Genomic DNA, 25,465 nt, shown 5'->3' with positions numbered 1-25,465 from the left:
CATGCAAATCCACCTATATGGGGAAATTACACGACTTTACCAGAAACCTGTCTTTTGAGTGTTTTTCAGCATTTCAACAATATTACTGAAAACGTATCTTTTCAGTGATTAACGTAGAAAAACGCTGTAAACCAACCAATATGAAGAAATAGAATAACATTATCAAAAAGATATATTTTGATGTGTTTTTGAGCTTGTTACCTACAAAAAATGCAAAAATGGATGGAATGCACTTTATATTGGCAAAGAAAAGGACATTACGAGAAACGTGTATGAGTGTTTTATAGTTTGACAAGAACCACAAAGTAAAAAACTCAAAAACTCGTGTGCATAAAGAAGTTTCTTACATACCAAAAAGCTGAAATTCATGAATAACACTTTAAATTTTGAAACAGAAATACCTTACCAAATGTGTGTATTAGAAAAGTTTCTTACATACCAAAATGCTGACACTCATGAATAACACTTTTTATTAAGAAATAGAACAACCTTACTAAATGCCTGTGTTTTGTTTTTTTTCACATTCTTAGTTACCAAAACCCCAAATTCCATGCAAAACTAGCTTTATGTGGGGAAAAAAATGATATTACAGAAAAGTGTCTTTTGAGTGTTTTTGAGCGTCTTAGGAAAAAAAAAAAAACACTAAAAAGCAGGGCAATCACATTACATGGAAATAAAAACAACTTTTACCAAGAACTTGCCTTTAAGTGTTTTTGAGCTCATTACATACCAAAACGCTAAAACGCATGCAAAACACCTTTTATGGAGAAACAGAATAAAATTACCATAAACATATATTTTGAGTGTTTTTCATCATGTTATCTATAAAAACGCTTAAATACATGCAAAGAACCTTATGTTTGCGAAACGAAAGGACACAACGAGAAACGTGTATTATAGGTGTTTTTAAGTTCCTTAAGTACCAAAAAAAAATAGGATTTTTTTTTTTTTTTTTATCTTCATAGGTACGGAGATACCAAAATTCTGCGAAAATTCAGAGCTATTATATCATAAAAGAAAATTATCAAAAAAGTTAATTTTAGCTTTTTTTTTCGGACAGTTTTGTACCAAATCCTAAAGTGCATCCAAAGCCTCCTATATGAGGAAATTAAACGACCTTACCAGAAATCTGTTTTTTGAGTGTTTTCCAGCATGTTAGGCACCAAAACGATAAATAATAAGGAACTCACTCTATATGAGAATCCAAAACAAAATTGCTGAAAACGTGTTTTTTTGTGTTATACGTAGAAAAACGCTAAAACGGATGCAAACCAACCAATATCAAGAAATAGAAAACATTACCAAAAAGGTATATTTTGAGTGTTTTTGAGCTTGTTACAAAATACGCGAAAATTGATGCAAAGCACTCTATATTAGAAAACAAAAGGACTTTGCAAGAAAAGTGTATAATGAGTTTTTCATAGATCAAAAGAACCAAAAGGCAAAAAACACAACAGCTCCTGTATATGGAGAAGGCTCCTAGATACCAAAATGCTGAAACTCATGAATAACACTCTTAATTGAAAAACAGATCAACCTTACTAAATGCGTGTATTTTGAGTGCTTTTCACAGTCTTAGTTACCAAAACCCCAAATTGCATGCGAAACAACCTTTATGTGAGAAAAAAATGACATTACCAGAAAAGTGTCTTTTAAGTGTTTTTGAGCGTGATAGGCAATAAAGCACTAAAAAGAAGTGCAATCATATTACATTGGAATAACACTAATTTATACCAAAACCTTGCCTTTAAGTGTTTTTGAGCTCCTTATATGCCAAACCGCTAAAACGCATGCAAAACAAACTTTATGGAGAAAAAGAATAACATTACCAAAAACATGTATTTTGAGTGTTTTTGATCATGTTATCTATAAAAACGCCTAAATACATGCAAAGAACATTATGTTTGGGAAACAAAAGGACATTACGAGAAACGTGTATTATGAGTGTTTATTTTTTTTAAGTTCCTTAAGTACCAAAGAGCTAAAACCCACAAATAACACTCTTTATTTAGAAAATAAAAAAAAAAATAAAAAAAAAGGAATTTTTTTTTTTTTGTTATTCATATTCATAGGTACCGAGATGCCAAAATTCTTAAAAAAATTCAGGGCAATCATATGATAAAAGAATATTATCAAAAACGTTATTTTCAGCTTTTTTTTTTCGGACTGTTATGTACCAAACCCTAAAGTGCATGCAAAGCCTCCTATAAGAGGAAATTAAACGACCATACCAGAAATCTGTGTTTTGAGTGTTTTTTTTTTAGCATGTTAGGCACAAAAACGATAAATAATAAGGAACTCACTATATATGAATCCAAAATAAAGTTACTGAAAACGTGTCCTCTCGGTGTTTTACGTAGAAAAATGCTAAAACGGATGCAAAGCAACCAATATCAAGAAATAGAAAAACGTTACTAAAAACGTATATTTTGAGTGTTTTTGAGCTTTTTACCTACAAAAAGTGCAAAAATTGATACAAAGCACTCTATATTGGGGGAAAAAAAAATGACATTCCAAGAAAAGTGTATAATGAGTTTTTTTATAGTTCAAAACAACCACAAGGCAAAAATCGCAAAATCTCGTGTATATGGAGAGGTTTCCTAGATATAAAAATGCTAAAACTCATGTATAACACTCCTAATTGAGAAACAGAACAACCTTAATAAATGCGTGTATTTTGAGTGTTTTTCACATTCTTAGTTACGAAAAACCCAAATTGCATGCGAAACCAGCTTTATGTGGGAAAAAAATAACTTTACCAGAAAAGTGTCTTTTGAGTGTTTTTGAGCGTGATAGGCAATAAAGCACTAAAAAGGAGTACAATCACATTACATTGGAGGAAAAAGAATTTTTACCAAGAACCTTGGTAAACCTTTACCTTTAAGTGTGTTTGAGCTCCTTATATACCAAAACACTAAAACGCATGCAAAACACTCTTTATGGTGAAACAGAATAACATTACCAAAAACATGTATTTTGAGTGTTTTTGATCATGTTACCAATAAAAACGCTTAAATACATGCAAAGAACACTATTTTTGGGAAACGAAAGGAGATTACGAGAAACGTGTGTTATGAGTGTTTTTAAGTTCATTAATTACCAAAAAGCTAAAAGCCACAAATAACACTCTTTATTGAGAAACAATAAATAAATTTTAAAAAATACAATATTTTTTCTCTTATTCATCTTCACAGGTACCGAGATGCGAAAATTCGGGCAAAATTCAGGAAAATATGTGAAATAAGAACATTATCAAAAAAGTTAAATTTAGCTTTTTTTTCGGACTGTTATGTACCAAAACCCTAAAGTGCATGCAAAGCCACCTATATGGGGAAATTAAACGTCTTTGCCAGAAAACAGTCTTATGAGTGTTTTTCAACATGCTAGGAACCAACACGATAAATAACATGGAAGTCAATCTATATGGGAATCCAAAACAAAATTACTAAAAACGTGTCTTTTCCGTGTTTTAACCGGATGCGAACCAACCAATATGAAGAAATAAAATAACATTACCAAAAAGGTATATTTTGAGTGTTTTTGAAATTGTTACCTACAAAAAACGCGAAAATGGATGGAAAGCACTCTATATTGGGAAGCAGAAGGACATTACGAGAAACGTGTATAATGAGTGTTTTATAGTTTCACAAGAACTACAAGGCAAAAAACGCAAAAACTCGTGTATATAGAAAAGTTTCTTACATTCCAACATGCTGAAACTCTGGAACAACACTCTTAATTGAGAAACAGAACAATCTTACTAAATGCGTGTATTTTGAGTGTTTTTCACATCCTTAGTTACCGAAACCCCAAATTGCATGCGAAACCAGCTTCATGTGGGAAAAAAATGACATTACCAGAAAAATGTCTTTTGAGTGTTTTTGAGCGTGTTAGGCAATAAAGCACTAAAAAGCAGAGCAATCACATTACATTGGAATAAAACCAATTTTTAACAAGAACTTGCCTTTAAGTGTATTTGAGCTCTTTATATACGAAAACACTAAAATGCATGCAAAATACACTTTATTGTGAAACAGAATAACATTACCAAAAACATGTATTTTTAGTGTTTTTGATCATGTTACCAATGAAACGCTTAAATACATGCAAAGAACCCTATTTTTTGGAAATGAAAGGACATTACGAGAAACGTGTATTATGAGTGTTTTTAAGTTCATTAAGTACGAAAAAGCTAAAAGCCACAAATTACACTCTTTATTGAAAAAAAAAGAATAAATAAATAAAAAAAATACGACATTTTCTTTCATTCTTATTCATCTTCACAGGTAACGAGGTGAACGGGCAAAGTTCAGGAAATTATATAAAATAAGAACATTATCAAAAAAGTTAAATTTAGTTTTTTTTTTTCGGACTGTTATGTACCAAACCCTAAAGTGCATGCAAAGCCACCTATATGGGGAAATTAAACGTCTTTGTCAGAAAACTGTCTTATGAGTGTTTTTCAGTATGTTAGGAACCAACACGATAAAACCTAAGGAACTCAATCTATATGGGAATTCAAAACAAAATTACTGAAAACGTGTCTTTTCGGTGTTTTACGTAGTAAACGCTAAAATGGATGCAAACCAACCAAAATGAAGAAATAAAAGAACATTACCAAAAAGGTATATTTTGAGTGTTTTTGAAATTGTTACCTACAAAAAACGCGAAAATGGATGGAAAGCACTCTATATTGGGAAGGAAAAGGCACCAAAAAACATGTTAGGCACCAAAACGATAAATAATGTGAAAGTCACTCTATATGGAAATCCAAAACAAAATTACGTGGAAACGTGTAAAAGATTTCCGTAGAAAAACGCTAAAACGGATGCAAACCAACCAATATGAAGAAATAGAATAACATTACAAAAAAATATATTTTGTGTGTTTTTGAGCTTGTTACATAAAAAAAACGCGAAAATGGATGCAAAGCACTCTATATAAGGAAAAAAAAGGACATAACGAGAAACGTGTATAATGAGTGTTAAATAAATGCAAAGAACCTTATGTTGGGGAAACGAAAGGACATTACGAGAATCGTGTATTATGAGTGATTTTAAGTTCCTTACGTACCAAAAAAGCTAAAACCCACAAATAACACTCTATATAGAGAAAAAAATAATAATAAAACATTTTTTTTTCTTTGTTTTTCATCTTCATAGGTACTAAGATGCAATATTCTTCGGGAGTCGAAAACAAAATTACTGAAAACGTGTCTTTTCGGTGTTTTACGTAGAAAAACGCTAAAACGGATGGAAACCAATCAATATGAAGAAATAGATTAAACGACTTTACCAGAAACCTGTCTTTTCAGTGTTTTCAGCATGTTAGGCACCAAAACGATAAATAATATGGAAGTCAGTCAATATGTGAATCCAAAAGAAAATTACTGAAAACGTGTCTTTTCAGTGTTTTACGTAGAAAAACGCTAAATCGGATACAAACCATCCTATATGAAGAAATAGAATAACATTACCAAAAAGATATATTTTGTTTTTGAGCTTGTTACCTACAATAAATGCAAAAATGGATGTAAAGCATTCTATATTGTTTAACAAAAGGACATTACGAGAAACGTATATAATGAGTGTTTTATAGTTTTAAAAGAACCACAAGGCAATAAACGCAAAAATTCGTGTATATAGAGAAATTTCTTACATACCAAAATGAATAAATGCATGAATAACACTTTTTATCGATAAAAGAACTACCTTAACAAATTGTGTATTTTGAGTGTTTTTCACATTCTTAGTTACGAAAATGCCACATTACATGCGAAACTAGCTTCATGTGGGAAAAAAAATGACATTACCAGAAAAGTGTCTTTTGAGTGTTTTTCAGAGGGATATGCAACAAAGCACTAAAAAGCAGAACGATCACATTACATGGGAAAAAAAACAACTTTTACGAAGAATATGACTTTAAGTGTTTTTTAACCCCTTATATACCAAACCGCTAAAACGCATGCAAATCAAACTTTATGGAGAAACAGAATAACATTAACAAAAACATGTATTTTGAGTGTTTTTCATCATGCTTAAATACATGCAAAGATCATTATGTTTGGGAAACAAAAGGACATTACGAGAAACGTGTATTATGAGTGTTTTTTTTTAAGTTCCTTAAGTACCAAAATTATAAAACCCACAAATAATAGTCTTTATTTAGAAAATAAAAAAAATAGAAAAATAAAATAGTTTTCTTTTTTGTTATTCATCTTCATAGGTACCGAGAACCCAAAATTCTGGGAAAATTCAGGGCAATTATGTGATAAAAGAATATTATCAAAAAAGTTAATTTCAGCTTTTTTTTTTCAGACTGTTATGTACCAAACCCTAAAATGCATGCAAAGCCTCCAATATGAGGAAATTAAATGACCTTACCAGAAATCTTTGTTTTGAGTGTTTTTTAGCATGTTAAGCACCAAAACGATAAATAATAAGGAACTCAATCTATATGGGAATCCAAAACAAAGTTACTGAAAACGTGTCTATCAGTGTTTTACGTAGAAAAACGTTAAAACGGATGGAAACCAAGCAATATCAAGAAATAGAAAAACGTTACCAAAAAAGGTATATTTTGAGTGTTTTGAGCTTTTTACCTACAAAAAAAAACATGAAAATTGATGCAAAGCACTCTATAATGGGAAACAAAAGTACATTGCAAGAAAAGTGTATAATGAGTGTTTTATAGTTCCAAAAAACCACAAAGCAAAAAACGCAAAAAATCGCGTATATGGAGAGATTTCCTAGATACCAAAATGCTGAAACTCATGAATAACACTCTTAATTGAGAAAAAGAACAACCTTACTAAATGCGTGCATTTTGAGTGCTTTTCACATTCTTAGTTACCAAAACCCCAAATTGCATGCGAAACCACCTTTATGTGAGAAAAAAATGACAATACCAGAAAAGTGTCTTTTAAGTGTTTTTGAGCGTGATAGGCAGTAAAGCACTAAAAAGCAGGGCAATCATATTTCATTGGAATAACACCAATTCATACAAAAAACTTGCCTTTAAGTGTTTTTGAGCTCCTTATATACAAAACTTCTAAAACGCATGGAAAACACCTTTTAAGGACAAACAGAATAACATTACCAAAAACATGTATTTTGAGTGTTTTTGATCATGTTATCTATAAAAACGCTTAAATCCATGCAAAGAACCTTATGTTTGGGAAACGAAAGGACATTACGAGAAACGTGTATTATGAGTGTTTTTAAGTTCCTCAAGTACATAAAAGCTAAATCCCACAAATAGCACTCTTTATTGAGAAAAAATAAATAAGTAAATAAAAAAAATAGGATTTTTTTTTTGTTATTTATCTTCATAGGTAACGCGTTGCCAAAATTCTGGGAAAATTCAGGACAGTTATATGATAACAGAATATCATCAAAAAAGTTAATTTTAGCCTTTTTTTCGGACTTATGTACCAAACCCTAAAGTGCATGCAAAGCCTCCTATATGAGGAAATTAAACGACCTCATCAGAAATCTGTCTTTTGAGTGTTGTTCAGCATGTTAGGCACCAAAACGATAAATAATAAGGAACTCACTCTATATGGGAATTCAAAACAAAATTACTGAATACTTGTCTTCTCAGTGTTTTACGTAGAAAAACGCTAAAACGGATGCAAACCAACCAATATAAAGAAATAGAAAAACATTACCAAAAAGGTATATTTTGAGTGTTTTTGAGCTTGTTACCTATAAAAAACACAAAAATTGATGCAAAGCACTCTATAATGGGAAAGAAAAGGACATTGCAAGAAAAGTGTATAATGAGTGTTTTATAGTTCAAAAGAAACAAAAAGAACCACAAGGCAAAAAATGCAATAACTAGTGTATGTGAAGAAGTTTCGTAGATACCAAAATGCTTAAACTCATGAACAACACTCTTAATTGAGAAACAGGACAATCTTACTAAATGCGTGTATTTTGAGTGCTTTTCACATTCTTAGTTACCAAAACCTTAAATTGCATGCGAAACCAACTTTATGTGGGAAAAAAAATGACATTACCAGAAAAATGTCTTTTGAGTGTTTTTGAGCGTGTTAGGCAATAAATCACTAAAAAGCAGGGCAATCACATTACATTCGAATAAAACCAATTTTTAACAAGAACTTGCCTTTAAGTGTTTTTGAGCTCCTTATATACCAAAACACTAAAATGCATGCAAAATACACTTTATGGTGAAACAGAATAACATTACCAAAAACATGTAATTTGAGTGTTTTTGATCATATTACCAATAAAAACGCTTAAATACTTGCAAGGACCCCTATTTTTGGGAAACGAAAGGACATTACGAGAAACGTGTATTATGAGTGTTTTTAAGTTCATTAACTACGAAAAAGGTAAAAGCCACAAATTACACTCTTTATTGAGAAAAAAAAATAATTAGATAAAAAAACACGATATTTTTAAAATTCTTATTCATCTTCACAGGTAACGAGGTGCCAAAATTCGGACAAAGTTCAGGAAATTATATGAAATAAGAACATTATCAAAATAGTTAAATTTAGCTTTTTTTTCGGACTGTTATGTACCAAACCCCTAAAGTGCATGCAAAGCCACCTATATGGGGAAATTAAACGTCTTTGCCAGAAAACTGTCTTATGAGTGTTTTTCAGTATGTTAGGAACCAACACGATAAAACCCAAGGAAGTCAATCTAAATGGGAATCCAAAACAAAATTACTGAAAACGTGTCTTTTTGGTGTTTTACGTAGAAAACGCTAAAACGGATGCAAACCAACCAAAATGAAGAAATATAATAACATTACCAAAAAGGTATATTTTGAGTATTTTTTAAATTGTTACCTACAAAAAACGCGAAAATGGATGGAAAGCACTCTATATTGGGAAGCAAATGGACATTACGAGAAACGAGTAAAATGAGTGTTTTATAGTTTCACAAGAACCACAAGGCAAAAAACGCAAATCTCGTGTATATAAAGAAGTTTGTTACATTCCAAAATGCTGAAACTCATGAATAAGACTTTTAATTGAGAAACAAAACTGTCTTACCAAATGTGAGTTTTTTTAATGTTTTTCACATTCTTAGTTACGAAAATCCGAAATTACAAGCGAAACTAGTTTTATGTGGGAAAAAATGACATTACCAGAAAAGTGTCTTTTGAGTGTTTTAGAGCGTGATATGCAAGAAAGCACTAAAAATCAGAACAATAACATTACATGGGAATAAAACCAACTTTTACCAAAAACATGCCTTTAAGTGTTTTTAACTCCTTACATAAGAAAATGCTAAAACGCATGCAAAACACCCTTTATGGATAAACAAAATAACATTACTAGAAACATGAATTTAAATTTTTTTTTGATAATGTTACCTATAAAAACGCTTAAATACATGCAAAGAACCCTATGTTTGTGAAACGAAAGGATATTACGAAAATTATGTATTATGAGAGTTTTTAGGTTCCTTAAGTACCAAAAAGCTAAAACATACAAATAACACTCTTTATACAGAAAAAAATAAAAATAAATGAATTTTTTTTTTCTATGCATCTACATTGGTACCGAGATGCTAAAATTCTAGCAAAACTCAGGGAAATTAGGTAAAGAAAAAAAAATAGCAAAAAATATCATTTTAGCTTTTTTCCGGAGTTATGTACCAAACCCTAAAGTGCATGCAAAGCCACCTATATGGGAAAATTACACGACTTTACCAGAAACCTGTACCAGAAGCAATTTCAACAATATTACTGAAAACGAGTCTTTTCAGAGATTTACGATGAAAAACGCTAAAACGGATGCAAACCAACCAATATGAAAAAATAGAAAAACATTACCAAAAAGATATATTTTGAGTGTTTTTAAGCTTGTTACCTACAAAAAATGCAAAAATGGATGGAAAGCACTCTATATTAGGAAACAAAAGAACATTACGAGAAATAAGAAATAATGAGTGTTTTATAGTTTCAAAAGAACCACAAGGCAATAAACGCAAAAACTCGTGTATATAGAGAAGTTTCTTACAAACCAAAATGATGAAATGCATGAATAACACTTTTAATCGAGAAAGAGAACTACCCTTACCAAATTGTGTATTTTGAGTGTTTTTCACATTATTAGTTACGAAATTGCCAAATTACATGCGAAACTAGCTTTATGTGGGAAAAAAATGACATTACCAGAAAAATGTCTTTTGAGTGTTTTTGAGCGTGATATGCAACAAAGCACTAAAAAGCAGAACAATCACATTACTTAGGAATAAAACCAACTTTTACGAAGAACTTGCCTTTAAGTGTTTTTTTACTCCTTACATACCAAAACGCTAAAACGCATGTAAAACATCCTTTATGGAGAAACAGAATAACATTACAAAAAATATGTATTTTGAGTGTTTTTGATCACGTTACCTATAAAAACGCTTAAATACATGTAAAGAACCCTATGTTTGTATAAGAAAAGGACATTACGAAAATCGTGTATTATGAGTGTTTTTAAGTTCCTTAAGTACCAAAAAGCTAACACTTACAAATAACACTTTATAGAGAAATTTTCTTATTCATCTTTATAGGTACCGAGATACCAAAATTCTGGAAAAAATTCAGGGAAATTTTGTAAAAAAAAAAAAAAAAAATCATTATAAAAAATATAATTTTAGCTTTTTTCCGGAGTTATGTACCAAACCCTGAGGTGCATGCAAAGCCACCTATATGGAGAAATTACTCAACTTTACCGGAAACCTGTCTTTTGAGTGTTTTTTTTCAGCAATTTCAACAATATTTACGTAGAAAAACGCTAAAACGGATGCAAACCAACCAATATGAAGAAATAGAATAACATTACCAAAAAGATATGTTTTGATGTGTTTTTGAGCTTGTTACCTACAAAAAAATGCGAAAATGGATGAAACGCACTCTATATTAGGAAAGAAAAGGACATTACGAGAAACGTGTATAATGAGTGTTTTATAGTTTCACAAGAACCACAAGGCAAACAACTCAAAAACTTGTGTACATAAAGAAGTTTCTTATATACCAAAATGCTGAAACTCATGAATAAGACTTTTAATTGAGAAACAGATCTACCTTACTAAATGCCTGTATTTTGAGTGTTTTTCACATTCTTAGTTACCAAAACTCCAAATTCCATGCGAAACTATCTTTATGTGGGAAAAAAATAATATTACCAGAAAATGTCTTTCGAGTGTTTTTGAGCGTGTTAGGCAATAAATCACTAAAAAGCAGGGAAATCACATTACATGGGAATAAAACCAACTTTTACCAAGAACTTGCCTTTAGGAGTTTTTGAGCGCATTACATACCAAAACTCTAAAACGCATGCAAAACACCTTTTTATGGACAAACAGAATAACATTACCAAAAACATGTATTTTGAGTGTTTTTGATCATGTTATCTATAAAAACGCTTAAATACATGCAAAGAATCTTATGTTTGGGAAACGAAAGGACATTACGAGAAATATGTATTATGAGTGTTTTTTTAGTTCCTTAAATACCAAAAAGCTAAAACCCACAAATAACACTCTTTATTTAGAAAAATAAATAAATAAAAAATAAAAAAATAGGATTTTTTTTTTTTTTTTTTTTTGTTATTCATCGTCATAGGTACCGAGATACCAAAATTCTGGGAAAATTCCGGGCTATTATATGATGAAAGAAAATGATCAAAAAAGTTAATTTTAGCTTTTTTTTCGGACTGTTATATACCAAACCCTAAAGTGCATGCAAAGCCTTCTATATGAGGAAATTAAACGACCTTAAAAGAAATGTGTCTTTTGAGTGTTTTTCAGAATGTTAGGCACCGAAACGATAAATAAATAAGGAACTCACTCTATATGGGAATCCAAAACAAAATTACTGAAAACATGTCTTTTCACTGTTTTACGTACAAAAACGCTAAAACGGATGCAAACCAACCAATATAAAAAAAATAGAAAAACATTAACAAAAAGGTATATTTTGAGTGTTTTTGAGCTTGTTACCTACAAAAAACGCGAAAATTGATGCAAAGCACTATATATTAGGAAATAAAAGGACATTGCAAGAAAAGTGTATAATGAGTGTTTTATAGTTCAAAAGAACCAAAAGGCAAAAAACGCAAAAACTTGTGGATATGGAGAAGTTTCCTAGATACCAAAATGCTGAAACTCATGAATAACATTCCTAATTGAGAAACAGAACAACCTTACTATACGCGTGTATTTTGAGAGCTTTTCACATTCTTAGTTACCAAAACCCCAAATTGCATGCGAAACCAGCTTTATGTGAGAAAAAAATGACATTACCAGAAAAATGTCTTTTGAGTGTTTTTGAGCCTGATAGGCAATAAAGCACCAAAAAGCAGGGCAATTACATTACATTTGAATAAAACCAATTGTTATCAAGAACTTGCCTTTAAGTGTTTTTGAGCTCCTTGTATACTAAACCGCTAAAACGCAGGCAAAACGAACTTTATGAAGAAACAATAAAATTACCAAAAACATGTATTTTGAGTGTTTTTGATCATGTTATCTATAAAAACGCTTAAATACATGCAAAGAACCTGATATTTAGGAAACAAAAGGACATTACGAGAAACGTATATTATGAGTGTTTTTAAATTTGTTAAGTACCAAAAACCAAAAACCCACTCTTTATTTAGAAAAATAAATAAATAAAAAAAATAAAAAAATAGCAATTTTTTTTTTTTATTATTCATCTTCATAGGTACCGAAATGCCAAAATTCTGGGAAAATTCAAGGCAATTATATGATAAGAGAATATTATCAAAAAAGTTGATTTTAGCTTTTTTTTCGGACCCTAACCAAACCCTAAACTGCATGCAAAGCCTCCAATATAAAGACCTTATCAGAAATATTTCTTTTGAGTGTTTTTCAGCAAGTTAGGCACCAAAATGATAAATGATAAGGAACTCACTTGATATGGGAATCAAAAACAAAATTACTAAAAACGTGTCTTCCCAGTGTTTTACGCAGAAAAACGCTAAAATGGATGCAAACCAACCAATATCAAGAAAGAGAAAAAACATTACCAAAAAGGTATATTTTGAGTGTTTCTGAGCTTGTTACCTATAAAAAAAACGCTAAAATTGATACAAAGCACTCTATATTGGGAAAGAAAGGGACATTGCGGGAAAAGTGTATAATGAGTGTATTACAGTTCAAAAGAACACCAAGGCAAAAAACGCAAAAACTCGAGTATATGGAGAAGTTTCCTAGATACCAAAATGCTGAAACTCATGAATAACACTCTTAATTGAGAAACAGAACAACCTTACCAAATTCGTGTATTTTGAGTGTTTTTGATATTCTTAGTTACCAAAAAATACAAATTGCATGCGAAACCACCTTTATGTGAGAAAAAAATGACAATACCAGAAAAGTGTCTTTTAAGTGTTTTTGAGCGTGATAGGCAGTAAAGCACTAAAAAGCAGGGCAATCATATTTCATTGGAATAACACCAATTCATACAAAAAACTTGCCTTTAAGTGTTTTTGAGCTCCTTATATACAAAACTTCTAAAACGCATGGAAAACACCTTTTAAGGACAAACAGAATAACATTACCAAAAACATGTATTTTGAGTGTTTTTGATCATGTTATCTATAAAAACGCTTAAATCCATGCAAAGAACCTTATGTTTGGGAAACGAAAGGACATTACGAGAAACGTGTATTATGAGTGTTTTTAAGTTCCTCAAGTACATAAAAGCTAAATCCCACAAATAGCACTCTTTATTGAGAAAAAATAAATAAGTAAATAAAAAAAATAGGATTTTTTTTTTTTGTTATTTATCTTCATAGGTACCGCGTTGCCAAAATTCTGGGAAAATTCAGGACAGTTATATGATAACAGAATATCATCAAAAAAGTTAATTTTAGCCTTTTTTTCGGACTTATGTACCAAACCCTAAAGTGCATGCAAAGCCTCCTATATGAGGAAATTAAACGACCTTATCAGAAATCTGTCTTTTGAGTGTTGTTCAGCATGTTAGGCACCAAAACGATAAATAATAAGGAACTCACTCTATATGGGAATTCAAAACAAAATTACTGAATACTTGTCTTCTCAGTGTTTTACGTAGAAAAACGCTAAAACGGATGCAAACCAACCAATATAAAGAAATAGAAAAACATTACCAAAAAGGTATATTTTGAGTGTTTTTGAGCTTGTTACCTATAAAAAACACAAAAATTGATGCAAAGCACTCTATAATGGGAAAGAAAAGGACATTGCAAGAAAAGTGTATAATGAGTGTTTTATAGTTCAAAAGAAACAAAAAGAACCACAAGGCAAAAAATGCAATAACTAGTGTATGTGAAGAAGTTTCGTAGATACCAAAATGCTTAAACTCATGAACAACACTCTTAATTGAGAAACAGGACAATCTTACTAAATGCGTGTATTTTGAGTGCTTTTCACATTCTTAGTTACCAAAACCCCAAATTGCATGCGAAACCAACTTTATGTGGGAAAAAAAATGACATTACCAGAAAAATGTCTTTTGAGTGTTTTTGAGCGTGTTAGGCAATAAATCACTAAAAAGCAGGGCAATCACATTACATTCGAATAAAACCAATTTTTAACAAGAACTTGCCTTTAAGTGTTTTTGAGCTCCTTATATACCAAAACACTAAAATGCATGCAAAATACACTTTATGGTGAAACAGAATAACATTACCAAAAACATGTAATTTGAGTGTTTTTGATCATATTACCAATAAAAACGCTTAAATACTTGCAAGGAACCCTATTTTTGGGAAACGAAAGGACATTACGAGAAACGTGCATTATGAGTGTTTTTAAGTTCATTAACTACGAAAAAGGTAACAGCCACAAATTACACTCTTTATTGAGAAAAAAAATAATTAGATAAAAAAACACGATATTTTTAAAATTCTTATTCATCTTCACAGGTAACGAGGTGCCAAAATTCGGACAAAGTTCAGGAAATTATATGAAATAAGAACATTATCAAAATAGTTAAATTTAGCTTTTTTTTCGGACTGTTATGTACCAAACCCCTAAAGTGCATGCAAAGCCACCTATATGGGGAAATTAAACGTCTTTGCCAGAAAACTGTCTTATGAGTGTTTTTCAGTATGTTAGGAACCAACACGATAAAACCCAAGGAAGTCAATCTAAATGGGAATCCAAAACAAAATTACTGAAAACGTGTCTTTTTGGTGTTTTACGTAGAAAACGCTAAAACGGATGCAAACCAACCAAAATGAAGAAATATAATAACATTACCAAAAAGGTATATTTTGAGTATTTTTTAAATTGTTACCTACAAAAAACGCGAAAATGGATGGAAAGCACTCTATATTGGGAAGCAAATGGACATTACGAGAAACGAGTATAATGAGTGTTTTATAGTTTCACAAGAACCACAAGGCAAAAAACGCAAATCTCGTGTATATAAAGAAGTTTGTTACATTCCAAAATGCTGAAACTCATGAATAAGACTTTTAATTGAGAAACAGAACTGTCTTACCAAATGTGAGTTTTTTTAATGTTTTTCACATTCTTAGTTACGAAAATCCGAAATTACAAGCGAAACTAGTTTTATGTGGGAAAAAATGACATTACCAGAAAAGTGTCTTTTGAGTGTTTTAGAGCGTGATATGCAAGAAAGCACTAAAAATCAGAACAATAACATTACATGGGAATAAAACCAACTTTTACCAAAAACATGCCTTTAAGTGTTTTTAACTCCTTACATAAGAAAATGCTAAAACGCATGCAAAACACCCTTTATGGATAAACAAAATAACATTACTAGAAACATGAATTTAAATTTTTTTTTGATAATGTTACCTATAAAAACGCTTAAATACATGCAAAGAACCCTATGTTTGTGAAACGAAAGGATATTACGAAAATTATGTATTATGAGAGTTTTTAGGTTCCTTAAGTACCAAAAAGCTAAAACATACAAATAACACTCTTTATACAGAAAAAAATAAAAATAAATGAATATTTTTTTTTTCTATTCATCTACATTGGTACCGAGATGCTAAAATTCTAGCAAAACTCAGGGAAATTAGGTAAAGAAAAAAAAATAGCAAAAAATATAATTTTAGCTTTTTTCCGGAGTTATGTACCAAACCCTAAAGTGCATGCAAAGCCACCTATATGGGAAAATTACACGACTTTACCAGAAACCTGTACCAGAAGCAATTTCAACAATATTACTGAAAACGAGTCTTTTCAGAGATTTACGATGAAAAACGCTAAAACGGATGCAAACCAACCAATATGAAAAAATAGAAAAACATTACCAAAAAGATATATTTTGAGTGTTTTTAAGCTTGTTACCTACAAAAAAATGCAAAAATGGATGGAAAGCACTCTATATTAGGAAACAAAAGAACATTACGAGAAATAAGAAATAATGAGTGTTTTATAGTTTCAAAAGAACCACAAGGCAATAAACGCAAAAACTCGTGTATATAGAGAAGTTTCTTACAAACCAAAATGATGAAATGCATGAATAACACTTTTAATCGAGAAAGAGAACTACCCTTACCAAATTGTGAATTTTGAGTGTTTTTCACATTATTAGTTACGAAATTGCCAAATTACATGCGAAACTAGCTTTATGTGGGAAAAAAATGACATTACCAGAAAAATGTCTTTTGAGTGTTTTTGAGCGTGATATGCAACAAAGCACTAAAAAGCAGAACAATCACATTACTTAGGAATAAAACCAACTTTTACGAAGAACTTGCCTTTAAGTGTTTTTTAACTCCTTACATACCAAAACGCTAAAACGCATGTAAAACATCCTTTATGGAGAAACAGAATAACATTACAAAAAATATGTATTTTGAGTGTTTTTGATCACGTTACCTATAAAAACGCTTAAATACATGTAAAGAACCCTATGTTTGTATAAGAAAAGGACATTACGAAAATCGTGTATTATGAGTGTTTTTAAGTTCCTTAAGTACCAAAAAGCTAACACTTACAAATAACACTTTATAGAGAAATTTTCTTATTCATCTTTATAGGTACCGAGATACCAAAATTCTGGAAAAAATTCAGGGAAATTTTGTAAAAAAAAAAAAAAAAAAATCATTATAAAAAATATAATTTTAGCTTTTTTCCGGAGTTATGTACCAAACCCTGAGGTGCATGCAAAGCCACCTATATGGAGAAATTACTCAACTTTACCGGAAACCTGTCTTTTGAGTGTTTTTTTTCAGCAATTTCAACAATATTTACGTAGAAAAACGCTAAAACGGATGCAAACCAACCAATATGAAGAAATAGAATAACATTACCAAAAAGATATGTTTTGATGTGTTTTTGAGCTTGTTACCTACAAAAAAATGCGAAAATGGATGAAACGCACTCTATATTAGGAAAGAAAAGGACATTACGAGAAACGTGTATAATGAGTGTTTTATAGTTTCACAAGAACCACAAGGCAAACAACTCAAAAACTTGTGTACATAAAGAAGTTTCTTATATACCAAAATGCTGAAACTCATGAATAAGACTTTTAATTGAGAAACAGATCTACCTTACTAAATGCCTGTATTTTGAGTGTTTTTCACATTCTTAGTTACCAAAACTCCAAATTCCATGCGAAACTATCTTTATGTGGGAAAAAATAATATTACCAGAAAATGTCTTTCGAGTGTTTTTGAGCGTGTTAGGCAATAAATCACTAAAAAGCAGGGAAATCACATTACATGGGAATAAAACCAACTTTTACCAAGAACTTGCCTTTAGGTGTTTTTGAGCTCATTACATACCAAAACTCTAAAACGCATGCAAAACACCTTTTTATGGACAAACAGAATAACATTACCAAAAACATGTATTTTGAGTGTTTTTGATCATGTTATCTATAAAAACGCTTAAATACATGCAAAGAATCTTATGTTTGGGAAACGAAAGGACATTACGAGAAATATGTATTATGAGTGTTTTTTTAGTTCCTTAAATACCAAAAAGCTAAAACCCACAAATAACACTCTTTATTTAGAAAAATAAATAAATAAAAAAATAAAAAATAGGATTTTTTTTTTTTTTTTTTTTGTTATTCATCGTCATAGGTACCGAGATACCAAAATTCTGGGAAAATTCCGGGCTATTATATGATGAAAGAAAATGATCAAAAAAGTTAATTTTAGCTTTTTTTTCGGACTGTTATATACCAAACCCTAAAGTGCATGCAAAGCCTCCTATATAAGGAAATTAAACGACCTTAAAAGAAATGTGTCTTTTGAGTGTTTTTCAGAATGTTAGGCACCGAAACGATAAATAAATAAGGAACTCACTCTATATGGGAATCCAAAACAAAATTACTGAAAACATGTCTTTTCACTGTTTTACGTACAAAAACGCTAAAACGGATGCAAACCAACCAATATAAAAAAAATAGAAAAACATTAACAAAAAGGTATATTTTGAGTGTTTTTGAGCTTGTTACCTACAAAAAACGCGAAAATTGATGCAAAGCACTATATATTAGGAAATAAAAGGACATTGCAAGAAAAGTGTATAATGAGTGTTTTATAGTTCAAAAGAACCAAAAGGCAAAAAACGCAAAAACTTGTGGATATGGAGAAGTTTCCTAGATACCAAAATGCTGAAACTCATGAATAACATTCCTAATTGAGAAACAGAACAACCTTACTATACGCGTGTATTTTGAGAGCTTTTCACATTCTTAGTTACCAAAACCCCAAATTGCATGCGAAACCAGCTTTATGTGAGAAAAAAATGACATTACCAGAAAAATGTCTTTTGAGTGTTTTTGAGCCTGATAGGCAATAAAGCACCAAAAAGCAGGGCAATTACATTACATTTGAATAAAACCAATTGTTATCAAGAACTTGCCTTTAAGTGTTTTTGAGCTCCTTGTATACTAAACCGCTAAAACGCAGGCAGAACGAACTTTATGAAGAAACAATAAAATTACCAAAAACATGTATTTTGAGTGTTTTTGATCATGTTATCTATAAAAACGCTTAAATACATGCAAAGAACCTGATATTTAGGAAACAAAAGGACATTACGAGAAACGTATATTATGAGTGTTTTTAAATTTGTTAAGTACCAAAAACCAAAAACCCACTCTTTATTTAGAAAAATAAATAAATAAAAAAAATAAAAAAATAGCAATTTTTTTTTTTATTATTCATCTTCATAGGTACCGAAATGCCAAAATTCTGGGAAAATTCAAGGCAATTATATGATAAGAGAATATTATCAAAAAAGTTGATTTTAGCTTTTTTTTCGGACCCTAACCAAACCCTAAACTGCACGCAAAGCCTCCAATATAAAGACCTTATCAGAAATATTTCTTTTGAGTGTTTTTCAGCAAGTTAGGCACCAAAATGATAAATGATAAGGAACTCACTTGATATGGGAATCAAAAACAAAATTACTAAAAACGTGTCTTCCCAGTGTTTTACGCAGAAAAACGCTAAAATGGATGCAAACCAACCAATATCAAGAAAGAGAAAAAACATTACCAAAAAGGTATATTTTGAGTGTTTCTGAGCTTGTTACCTATAAAAAAACGCTAAAATTGATACAAAGCACTCTATATTGGGAAAGAAAGGGACATTGCGGGAAAAGTGTATAATGAGTGTATTACAGTTCAAAAGAACACCAAGGCAAAAAACGCAAAAACTCGAGTATATGGAGAAGTTTCCTAGATACCAAAATGCTGAAACTCATGAATAACACTCTTAATTGAGAAACAGAACAACCTTACCAAATTCGTGTATTTTGAGTGTTTTTGATATTCTTAGTTACCAAAAAATACAAATTGCATGCGAAACCACCTTTATGTGAGAAAAAAATGACAATACCAGAAAAGTGTCTTTTAAGTGTTTTTGAGCGTGATAGGCAGTAAAGCACTAAAAAGCAGGGCAATCATATTTCATTGGAATAACACCAATTCATACAAAAAACTTGCCTTTAAGTGTTTTTGAGCTCCTTATATACAAAACTTCTAAAACGCATGGAAAACACCTTTTAAGGACAAACAGAATAACATTACCAAAAACATGTATTTTGAGTGTTTTTGATCATGTTATCTATAAAAACGCTTAAATCCATGCAAAGAACCTTATGTTTGGGAAACGAAAGGACATTACGAGAAACGTGTATTATGAGTGTTTTTAAGTTCCTCAAGTACATAAAAGCTAAATCCCACAAATAGCACTCTTTATTGAGAAAAAATAAATAAGTAAATAAAAAAAATAGGATTTTTTTTTTTGTTATTTATCTTCATAGGTACCGCGTTGCCAAAATTCTGGGAAAATTCAGGACAGTTATATGATAACAGAATATCATCAAAAAAGTTAATTTTAGCCTTTTTTTCGGACTTATGTACCAAACCCTAAAGTGCATGCAAAGCCTCCTATATGAGGAAATTAAACGACCTTATCAGAAATCTGTCTTTTGAGTGTTGTTCAGCATGTTAGGCACCAAAACGATAAATAATAAGGAACTCACTCTATATGGGAATTCAAAACAAAATTACTGAATACTTGTCTTCTCAGTGTTTTACGTGTTTTACGTAGAAAAACGCAAAAACTCGTGTATATAAACAAGTTTCTTAGATACCAAAATGCTGAAACTCATGAATAACAATCTTAATTGAGAAACAGAACAACCTTAGCAAATGCGTGTATTATGAGTGTTTTTCATATTCCTAGTTAGCAATACCCAAAATAGTATGCGAAACTAGCTTTATGAGGGAAAAAAATGACATTACCAGAAGTGTCTTTTAGTTGTTTTTGAGCGTGTTAGGCAATGAAGTACTAAAAACCAGGTGAATCACATTACATGGGAATAAAACCAACTTTTACCAAGAACTTGCTAATATGTGTTTTTGAGCTTTTTACATACCAAACAGCTTAAACGCATGGAAAACAAACTTTATGAAGAAACTGAATAACATTACCAAAAACATGTATTTTGAGTGTTTTTGCTAATGTTATCTATAAAAACGTCTAAATACATGCAAAGAACATTATGTTTAGGAATTGTAAGGACATTACGAGAAAAGTTTATTATGAGTGTTTTTAAGTTCCTTAACTACCAAAAACCTAAACCCCACAAATAACACTCGTTATTTAGAAAAAATTAAATAAATAAATAAAAAAAAGGATTTTTTTTTTTTTTGTTATTCACCTTCATAGGTACCGAGATGCCAAAATTCTGGGAAAAATTAGGGCAATTATATGATAAGAGAATATTATAAAAAAAATTGATATTAGCTTTTTTTCGGACTGTTATGTACCAAACACTAAAGTGCATGCAAAGCTTCCCATATGAGGAAATTAAACGACCTTACCAGAAATCTGTGTTTTGAGTGTTTTTCATCATGTTAAGCACCAAAACGATAAATATCATGGAACTCACTCAATATGGCAAACCAAAACAAAATTACTGAAAACGTGTCTTCTCAGTGTTTTACGTAGAAAAACGCTAAAACAGATGCAAACCAACCAATATCAAGAAGTAGAAAAAAAATTACCAAAAAGGTAAATTTTGAGTGTTTTTGAGCTTGTTACCTACAAAAAAAAAACGCGAAAATTGATACAAAGCACTCTATATTGGGAAACAAAGGGACATTGCAAGAAAAGTGTATAATGAGTGTTTTATAGTTCAAAAGAACCACAAGGCAAAAAACGCAAAAACTCGTGTATATGGAGAAGTTTCCTAGATATCAAAATGCTGAAACTATTGAATAACACTCATAATTGAGAATCAGAACAACTTTACTAAATGCTTTAAATGCTTTACTAATTTTTGAGTGCTTTTCACATTCTTAGTTACCAAAATCCTAAATTGCATGCGAAACCAGCTTTATGTGGGAAAAAAATAACATTTTCAGAAAAGTGTCTTTTGAGTGTTTTTGAGCGTGATAGGCAATAAAAGACTAAAAAGCAGGGGAATCCCTTAAAATGGCAATAAAATCAATTTTTACGAAGAACTTGCCTTTAAGTGTTTTGAGCTTCTTATATACCAAAACGCTAAAACGCATGCAAAACACACTTTATGGAGAAAGAGAATAACATTACCAAAAACATACATTTTGAATGTTTTTGATCATGTTACCAATAAAAACGCTTAAATACATGCAAAGAACCATATTTTTGGTAAACGAAAGCACAATACGAGAAACGTATATTATGAGTGTTTTTTAAGATCATTATTTACCAAAAAGCTAAAAGCAACAAATAACACTCTTTATTGAGAAAAAATAAATAAATAAATAGAAAAATACTATATTTTTTTTTTCATTTTCATATTCAGAGGTACCGAGATGCCAAAATTTGGGCAAAATTCAGGAAATTATGAGTCAATTATCAAAAAAGTTAATTTTAGCTTTTTTTTCGTACTGTTATGTACCAAACCCTAAAGTGCATGCAAAGCCACCTATATGGGGAAATTAAACGTCTTTGCTAGAAAACTGTCTTATGAGTGTTTTTCAGCTTGTTAGGCACCATAACGGTAAATAACATGCAAGTCACTCTATATGGGAATCTAAAACAAAATTACTGAAAACGTGTCTTTCCAGTGTTTTACGTAGAAAAAACGCTAAAACGGATGCAAACCAACCAATATGAGGAAATAAAATAACATTACCAAAAAGGTACATTTTGAGTGTTTTTGAGCTTGTTACATACAAAAAACGCGAAAATGGATGCAAAGCACTACCTATTGGGAAACAAAAGGACATTACGAGAAACGTGTATAATGAGTGTCTTATTATTTTTGAGCAAAAGAACTTGTGGTTCACAAGAACCACAAGGCAAAAAACGCAAAAACTCGTGTATATAAAGAAGTTTCTTAGATACCAAAATGCTGAAACTCATGAATAACAATATTAATTGAGAAACAGAACAACCTTACCAAATGCGTGTATTTTGAGAGTTTTCACATTCTTAGTTAGCAAAACCCCGAATAGCACGCGAAACTATGTTGGAAAAAAAATGACATTACCAGAAGTGTCTTTTGAGTGTTTTTGAGCGTGTTAGGCAATAAATCACAAAAAAAAATAAATAAACAGGGCAATCACATTACATGGGAATAAAACCAGCTTTTACCAAGAACTTGCCTTGAAGTGTTTTTCACCTCCTTACAAACCAAAACGCTAAAACGCATGCAAAAAACTCCTTTATGGAGAAGCAGAATAACATTACGAAAAACATGTGTTTTAGGTGTTTTTGATCATGTTACCTATAGAAACGCTTAAATACATGCAAAGAACCCTATGTTTGGGAAACGAAAGGACATTACGAGAAACGTGTATTAGGACCGTTTTTAAGTTCCTTAAGAACCAAAACGTTAAAACCCACAAATAACACTCTTTATAGAGCAAAAAATAAATAAATGAAAAAATAGCTTTTTTTTTTATATTGATTTTCATAGGTAGCAAGATGCCAAAATTCTGCCAAAATTCAGGGAATTTATGTGGAAAAAAAGAACATTATCAAAAAAAAAGTTAATTATAGCTCTTTTTCGGATTTTTATGTACCAAACTCTAAAGTGCATGCCACCTATATAAGGAAGTTAAACGACTTTACCAGAAACCTGTCTTTTCAGTGTTTTTCAGCATGTTAGGCATTAAAACGTTAAATAATATGGAAGTCAGTCAATATGTGAATCCAAAACAAAATTACTGAAAAAGTGTCTTTTCAGTGTTTTACGTAGAAAAACGCTAAAACGGATGCAAACCAACAAATATGAAGAAATAGAATAACGTTACCAAAAAGTGTTTTTGAGCTTTTTACCTCCAAAAAAAGCGCAAATGGATGGAAAGAACTCTATATTGGGAAGCAAAAGGACATTACAAGAAACGTGTATAATGAGTGTTTTATAGTTTCACAAGACCCACGAGGCAAAAAACGCAAAAACTCGTGTATATAGAGAAGTTTCTTACATACCAAAACGCTAAAACTCATGAATAACACTTTTAATTTAAAAACAGAACTACCTTACCAAATGTGTGTATTTTGAGTGTTTTTCACATTCTTAGTTACGAAAATCCCAAATTACATGCGAAACTAGCTTTATGTGGGAAAAAAAATGACATTACCAGAAAAGTGTCTTTTGAGTGTTTTTGAGCGTTACATGCAACAAAACACTAAAAAGCAGAACAATCACATTACATTGAAATAAAACCAAATTTTACGAAGAAATTGCCTTTAAGTGTTTTTTAACTCCTTACATACCAAAACACTAAACGCATGCAAAACAACCTTTATGGAGAAACAGAATAACATTCCCAAAAACATGTATTTTGAGTGTTTTTGATCATGTTACCTATAAAATCGCTTAAATACATGCAAAGAACGCTATGTTTGTGAAAAGAAAGGACATTACGAATATCGTGTATTATGAGTATTTTTAAGTTCCTTAAGTACCAAAAATCTAAAACCCACAAATAACACTCTTTATAGAGAAAAAAAATAAATAAAAAAAATAGATTTTTTTTTTTTATTCATCTTCATAGGTACCGAGATGCCAAAATTCTGAGAAAATTCATTGAAATTATGTGAAAAAAAATAAAAAAATAATTTTAGCTTTTTCCGGAGTTATGTACGAAACCCAGAAGTGCATGCAAAGCCACCTATATGGGGAAATTACACGGTTTTACAAGAAACGTGTCTTTGGGTGTTTTCAGCAATTTCAACAATATTACTGAAAACGTGTCTTTTCAGTTTTAGCGTAGAACGCTAAAACGGATGCAAACCAACCAATATGAGGAAAGAATAATATTACAAAAAAGTTGAGTGTTTTTGAGCTTGTTACCTACAAAAAAAAAAAATGAATGCAAAGCAGTCTATATTGGGAAACAAAAGGATATTACAAGAAAATTGTATAATGAATGTTTTAATAGTTTTCAAGAACCATAAGGCGAAGCATGCAAAAACTCGTATATATGGAGAAGTTTCTTAGATACCAAAAATGCTGAAACTCATGAATAACACTCTTAATTGAGAAACAGAACAATCTTAGAAAATGAGTGTATTTTGAGTGTTTTTTTCACATTCTTAGTGGTCCAACCCCAAATTACATGCAAAACTGTGGAAAAAAAAGAAATTACTAGAAAAGTGTCTTCTTAGTGTTTTTCAGCGTGTTAGGCAATAAAGCACTAAAAATCAGGGCAATCACATTACATGGGAATATAACCAACTTTTACCAAGAACTTGTCTTTAATTTTTTTTGAGCTCCTTACATACCAAAACGCTAAAACCCATGCAAAACACCCTTTATGGAAAAACAGAATAACATTATCAAAAACATGTATTTTGAGTGTTTTTGAACTTGTTACCAATAAAAAACGCTTAAATACATGCAAAGAACCCTATGTTTGGGAATAAAAGGACATTACGAGGAATGTGTATTATGAGTATTTATAAGTTCCTTAAGTACCAAAAAGCTAATACCTACAAATAACACTCTTTATAGAGAAAAAAAAAATAGCA

Source organism: Scylla paramamosain, chromosome 35, assembly GCF_035594125.1.
Source record: "Scylla paramamosain isolate STU-SP2022 chromosome 35, ASM3559412v1, whole genome shotgun sequence".
Taxonomy (NCBI): Eukaryota; Metazoa; Arthropoda; class Malacostraca; order Decapoda; family Portunidae; genus Scylla; species Scylla paramamosain.
Note: the sequence above shows the minus strand (reverse complement) of the source record.